Source organism: Rhamphochromis longiceps, linkage group LG1 (genome assembly GCF_057381845.1).
Source record: "Rhamphochromis longiceps isolate RC_006_pf linkage group LG1, R_longiceps_female_GT1.1, whole genome shotgun sequence".
In the NCBI taxonomy this organism is placed as follows: domain Eukaryota; kingdom Metazoa; phylum Chordata; class Actinopteri; order Cichliformes; family Cichlidae; genus Rhamphochromis; species Rhamphochromis longiceps.
The window spans coordinates 12,214,467-12,221,628 of record NC_140557.1 but is presented as its reverse complement, the minus strand read 5'-3'; the positions used below and the strand labels follow the sequence as shown (position 1 = coordinate 12,221,628).

Sequence of the window (7,162 nt, the reverse complement as noted above, 5' to 3'; positions counted from 1 at the left end):
GGCAAATAGCAACCACGAATCACACACACCGGGGCTCTACCCCCCCCCCCCCCCCCCTTCTTCTTCCTTCCTTCCTTCCTTCCATCACACTCAAGGCATCTCTCGTAAGCCTGAGTGTGTGTTTGGGGGTATCTTGCGTCCGTGTGTCTGAATGTCGGCTCAATTCTCTCAACCGGGCTCAGTGAGCACAAACACGCACACACAAAGAGAGAGAGGGGGAGTGAGTAAAAGAGAGAGAGAGAGTTTTGTATAAGGGAGGGATGGGTATTCTCCAGCCGGGGAGCAGAGCTTCAGTCTCGGCAGCCAGGAGCAACAGCAGCAGCGCTGTCTGTCTCCCCATCAGCGTCACCGCCACCCGCCTGCATCCCATTTTGGACTAGACACCCCGTGCAGTGAAACAGGCTACGGGCACGATCTTGTGTGTGGTTGTGTGAGCGCGCGTGCGCGCTTGTGTGTCATTCCTGGAACAAATAAAACCCACGACGAAGGAGCGAAAGAGGGGGTACAGTCGGTGGCATGGAGCAGAGGTGTGTGCACGTTTCTTCACGGAGGCGCGACTCTGGGCTGTGGTGTCTGACGGACGCAGAGAGATGCTGTGAGCTCTGGTATTAGCAGGCAGCTGCGCACCGAGCCACTCTCTCTTCTCCCTCCCTCCCCTCCCCTCCCCAGCATCGCTGCTCTCTCCTCGCTCCGACCATTCGCTGAAACTGGGGAATCGGCTCCACACGGCTCGTTTTGCACACTATCGCTGGCGTCCTACACGGGGATTTGACACAACCAGGTATGTACAGCGGCGAAGCCCTGTCAGGCGCTCGAGACGTGTTTGCATGGCGTGGGAATCTTGACTGTTTGACTTCATCCTGGATCATCTTGTTGCTTGCCTCCCCTCCCTCAGTGGCCCTGTCAGTGGACTGATGAAACGTTATTTGAAAATTATGCGAATAGATGGCATCATCTTGATGTAAATAGGTGAAAAAAAAATAAAATGCAAGGTGTTGATGATACTGTCAATCGTATTGTTGTTTCTGATTCAAACAATGTCGATTCTACAAACGTCCCATTGCTCTCATTCTCACCTTTCCCCATGTTGTTCTGCACAACAGGAACGCATGTGAGCAATGCTGTTGTTTCACACTGAGCAAACGCGATGAGACTGGATCCCGTCATGCCAGCCAAAGAAATGATAATATTTTGATTTATGAGTGGAGACAATCTGTTGTGATGTTGGCTGGTTTCCTAGGGCTGCGGGCAGATATTTCACTGTTGGGAAATAGACTACACAGGTTAGAAGAAAGGAGGCGGAATGTAGCTGAGGATGGGCGTGAGGGCAAAATGATTTGAGGATGCACACACCCTCACACGCTCAGCCCCCCCACTAGTAGTGATGGGTCGTTCGCGAACGAAATGGCTCTTAGAGCCGGCTCTTTGACGTGAACGACGCGAGCCGTCACCTTATCGCGAGCCGTCACGTGGGGTTTTTTTTTTCTCTTTCTCTCAGCCTCTCTCTCGCACTTTTTTCCCGCTTCACTCTGCACGCGGGCCTTGTGCTTTACGCTGGGCAGAGGGGGGAGGGGCGGTAGTTACACTCAGTAGCACAGGAACAGAGCCAGAGAGAGAGAAAGAGAGGCAGGGACAACAACATTAGAAAGGTATAGTAATCATCCACAACTATTTTCGGTTGCAGATGATAAAGGATTGAGAAAGTTTATTCATGCAGGTCCATATGACAGAGAATATGCATGTTCTTTTAGTTTTCATATTATAATTTATATTTAATTGTGTTGTGGTTTGCAGTGTTTTGTGTTCTTTTCACTTTAAATTTGTGAAAGGAAAAAGCTGAAAATTTAAATAGTTAAAACTTGAAATGTGAATAGTTGATTTTTGTATTATATGATTTATTTATTACATTTTATGTGGAGTGAATAAATAAAAGTATATTTACGGTGGCCCCTAGAGACAAAGCACATACAAACTTCAAATCACGTACGAACTCTGAAGCATGTACAAACTCCAAAACACGTAAAAACTCCAAAACATGTAAAAACGCGTACAAACTCCGAAGCACGTAAAAACTCAGAAGCATATAAAAACTCAGAAGCACATAAAAACTCAAAACACGTACAAAAGACAACAGAAGTGCTCCAGGATGCTGGGCGTAGTGTTGAGCCTTTGTTATCTTGTGGCTACACAAGCCAGCAAGTACCAACGACCGGATTTGGTGTGTGGTAATAACAGGTAAATGAACTTTTTTTTTAAAATTATTTGAATATATATATGAGTGCCTGTGTATAAATACACAAACAATACACACATGCTTTCAATTGTGTAATTTAAGTGATCTAGTAGCTCTGCTTTGGAAGTTCAGTTCATGCTAGAAATGTGTTTTGGAGTTTGTACGTGTTTTGTCTCTAGGGGCCACCGCATATATTTATATATAAACATATATAAATAAAACCACTTGTTTTTACGTTAGTAATTCCTTTTGTGCATAATTTTATATTATTGTTAATAATAAATTAATTAAAGCAACAAAACAACCTGAAGAGCCGGTTCGGAGCCGAAAGAGCCGGCTCTTTTTAGTGAGCCGAACCGAAAGAGCCGGATCTCTAAAAAGAGCCGGAAATCCCATCACTACCCACTAGTGTACTTCGCTCTACTCACATAGCAGCAAATGTGTGCTTGAAAGCAATCATGCACAGAGGCATGCATGGCACACATGTGTGTGTGTACATACATGGCTGCACACATATGCGCACAGGGATGTACACATCCACATGTGCACTAATCCACACTCAACCATAATCCATAATCATGAGTCTGAAGACATGACGTAACACATGAGCATCTCTCATTTATGTGGAGCCCATTCTGAAGGTTTGCACAAAATATCCCTCAGTGTCAACCAAAAGCTTAAGGGACTAAACAACACACCAGTGTGTAGTAGTAATTGGTTGCAGCATAATAACCTTAAATTGGTATAGCCGAGTTTACATCAGAAGAGGAGCAGTTGTACTATTGTGAGAAATAGGTTAGCATGCCTCTAACTGGCACTCACTTTTATTAAAAGAGAGTGGCAGAGATTGTACAGACTGTGAGAAATGGAGTGTTTTAGAGTGCTCTGCTGATCAAATGCATTTGGAAAAATGGGGGAAATAGGTCCCTGGATAGTAATGCTGGGCTTGGGGTAGGAATGCCTCAGAGCATAGGGAGTGGGTGTGGCTGAGGTACTCCCCTTTCTCTGGAGGTTTCTCTAGTCTGACTCACAAATGGGAGGGGCTGTAAGTCTGGACTATGGGAATACCCCAATTTTGTTTGTTACAGGAGCTAGTGATCTCTGACTAAGCAAGTTCATTAAGAAATTAGTTATTTTTAAAATATGCTGAAGTAGTTGATGAAAAAGACACTCCATTGGAGTAGTTTGAGTCTCAGTGCCTCGCTCAAGGGTCGAGAACTATATTTGATAATTATATGACCCACTTTTTAAAGACAGACAAAACAAAAATAATTGTATCAAACGTTTCAGTTATATAAAACAAGACTATGTTACGTTATGTAATGATATAACAATTCCAGTACACAAACTGAAATAGGCAAGCAGATCAACAATTCCAAGCAGACCAGCAATTCCAAGGAATTGAACTTCTTGATTCCCATCCCTATTCAAAAATGAGACTAAAGGGGGATTTATACATCTGTCTTAACGCTACACCAAAGGTACGTCATGACATCATAACTTATTGAAACCCTATCGTGCAACCTGACGTGCACTTCGCTAGAAATGTGACCATATGTCACATTAACACAGCCTGCAATGACTGTGATTGACCCATTGGGGATCATTGTAGCTTCGTACAAATTTACGGCTCCTTATGTTTTAACTTCCGTTTTTCAAATTGATTTGATCAACTCGAATAGAGAAACTCAGCGACCAACTAGTGTTTCAGTGTTACATTGTAGACTGTGCATAGATTTAATGCAGAAGAATAGGTTAAGCTTGAGGTCCAAAATGTAGAGACAAATAAATTACAGTACAGTATTTGAATATGTAAAAACCTGGTTAAACAGACACAATATGAGTCTGCTTAAAGAATTGAAATTAGTGGAACACGCGTAAGTAGGATGAGGTAATTTAGTTGTCTCTCATCCTTTTTTTTTCTTTATTCTTGCATCATTACGCTCTAATGGGACGATACAAGCGATACCTCGTGGGCATTAGCAAGTTATTTGCACATCAAGTCTAGCTCTGGAAAAGGGCGAATGCTTCATTTGTCAAACCTTAACATGCACATGTCAGGATGTTGGCTCTGTTTACACAAAGGCAGCTCCCTAATTGGTGATCAACACTCATTAAACACTAGTATTCTTTTAGTGTGAAGTGTCCAGACCAAGTGCAGCCACACTGCAGTACAGTGCTTTATGTAAGTGATGGTCCAGTGTTTGCTACAGTAAACCGTAACATATCCTAGATGCCATATTTCATCCAGGATTGTGGCTGCAGCTCAATTTGGTTCATTAAGTGCATTACAAAAATGTGCATCACGAATGCATTGAGGTAATTGGTTTAAGTTAACCAGCAGTCATTTTTAGGTATGTTTTGTGTAGATGGTTGCGTGATAATGTATTATTATGGTTGAATCATTCAGAAAGCTTACACAAAAACATTTTTGTGATGTGATTTAGAAATTAGGCTGTCTGTTTGACAGTTTTCAGTATAACGACTGAAAAGGTCGCTTTTTATATGCTATGCAAAACCTTCCTCCTTGAAGCATAATCTATGTTTGAGTAGCAATGAAAAGTACTTCAAAAGTAGAATTTTTTTAGCTGTACTATGGAAATGGACTATGGACTATAGCTGTACTATGTCTGGATAGCTTGAAATTTGTCTCTGTCTAACACTGACAACAGCACAGTAAAATATCTGCACTTATTAGCACCCCGTATCTGCAGTCCTGCCTGTGCAGGGACAGCCTTCCCTGCTAGGTGTGTATCGCCTGCACGTCTTTGACAAATTCAGCAAAAGTTTGTTTGATCAGAATGAATTACAGTGAAATCTTTAGAAGACCCAGGGCTGGTGACTCATTGGGGTAACATAAGAGATGTGCAAGAACTGCTTTATCTCAACAACCATAAAAAAAATCTAATCCTGCTTCAGATCCTCAAAAACCTTTGTGCCAATCAAAAAAAAGAAAAGAAAAAAAAAAGCCAAAAAAACTGTATGTCAGCTATACATAACATCAAAGGAAACTGAAAGGTTTGATGCCAGTGTTAATTCTAAGGAATTATTTGCTCTGAGAAAGACACATTTGCAGTTTTTATCACTATAGATCATAATCCTCCAATTTTTTCATAATCAAAAATATAATTCTTATATTGTAGCTTCTGGCATGCAAATGTCTAATTCAATCATTCAGCACATTCCCTTCCTTTTATTTCCTCACATTCCACTCATCATTTCCATCTTACTCTTCTTTCATGCAAACATTTAATTTTGCTCATTATATTGTGCTATTCAAGTGTGTAAAAAATAAACATATTTATTTTTAAAAAGTAATTTGTAATCATTTGGGGATGTATCTCTGCGTCCTGATTTGAAATAATTCACTCAATAAGAAAAAAACATGCTTTCCAGTAATATTCTACCACCGCATGTGACAGTATAATATTATTTTCCCTGTCCTAGTTAGTTTTAAGTGTTAATTTTTGTCTGGCTGAAACATATGCATTAGTAAAGTACAGTGGTTTCTCAGGTTTACTGAACCTTTGTTTGGGCTATCCAATATTCTCTACATTTAGGAGGCAATTAAATAGGAGAGAAGGGGTGTCTGTAACTCAGACCCTTCTTCAAGAATGTGTAAATGAGCCACCTATTTTTCTGTGCACTTTGAAATATAGAAATGCACTTTTTGAATAACAAGCTCTTGTTATGTTGGTCTTATTCAGTAGTTTAATGGCACCAGATTGGAAACTTAGCACCATCATCAGCACTTGATCTTGCTAGTGTTGCAAGATCTTGCACTGCGGTGCACTCATTCACTTTCATTCATTTAGAGACATGTTGGAAATTCACTTTCATTCACAATTTTCTTTAAGACTGTGTGAGACTTTGCTTTGTTCACAACTCAATTGCCCCTCTTATCATACAGTTATAAGTTTAAAATTCAGAAGATCACTGATCATGAAAGTATTTCAGGCAATCTCGGAACATATTAAATCATTATCTGCTGTGATTCATTTGTTGGGGACAGTTTTAGGTCATGAACCATTGGTTTCAAAAGGCTGCTCTTGGCTGTATGCCATTTTAAAAGAGCTGAGTCATGAACCTCCCAGTATACCAGTATATTGTAGTTCTTTTTTACCTTAACATTTTGCCATTCCATACCTGTAAGAGTTTTGACAGTTGGTAAAGATTTTTTTAAAAGCTTAATGATTTGCGAATACATCAGGACAATTTTTGAAAGATAAATCATCATTTCAATGATATCATACTTTTTTTTTTTTAATTAACTAGTTAATTGAGTATCTGGTGACCTATTAAGACTGGTTCCACTGCAAGACATTTTCAGAATTATGTATAGACAAAGAGCCAAACTGCTGGACTCCTTACTTTATACAGTAGTAGCAGAAAAATGTACATGCTGGCATCACATTTCAGTTCTATTTGCTAATGTCTGATCTTTCTTCTGAGGCAAGCAGTAAAAGCTAACTGAGATGCTGTGTTTCACAGCTCATTTAAAGTGAGCATGTCTCTGTGGTCATGAGACTGTAGACACATCAAGCTCTAAACCCCAGAACTAATGTGTAGCAGCTGTCAGGTCCTCAGCACAACAAACATCTCTCTTTTGAATCAGTTGACCAGCTTCGCTATATGGAAAATACATACCTCTCATACCCACTCCAAGCAATTGAAGGTTTAACGCTATCAAGCATGATTCAAGGGGCCTCTTTTTCCATGAGCCTAAAATGACTGTTTATAAGCCAGTACATTTTAATATCACTTGAGTACGCCTCCCTCATTTGGTCAAAACATCTCTGATCCATCACAACGTGAACACAAGTCCTGGGGGTGTTCTGTGGTGTCTGGATGTTGGAAACAGATCTTTGAACTTGTACTGTTGCTTTCTTTAATGGGAATTGAATGAGCTGTCCACTTTGTGCAGTCCTT

The 7,162-nt window shown here is 40.5% G+C and overlaps 1 protein-coding gene across 1 annotated transcript in view; it reads left to right on the top strand.

The window, feature by feature from the left end:
* The first annotated feature begins 294 nt into the window (after positions 1–294).
* Positions 295–7,162, top strand: part of unc13c (unc-13 homolog C (C. elegans)) — a 117,681-nt gene continuing 110,813 nt past the window's right edge. The window contains exon 1 of the mRNA XM_085383151.1: positions 295–781. The gene's annotated coding sequence lies outside the window, so the exon portion shown is untranslated. The remainder of the gene's footprint in view (positions 782–7,162) is intronic.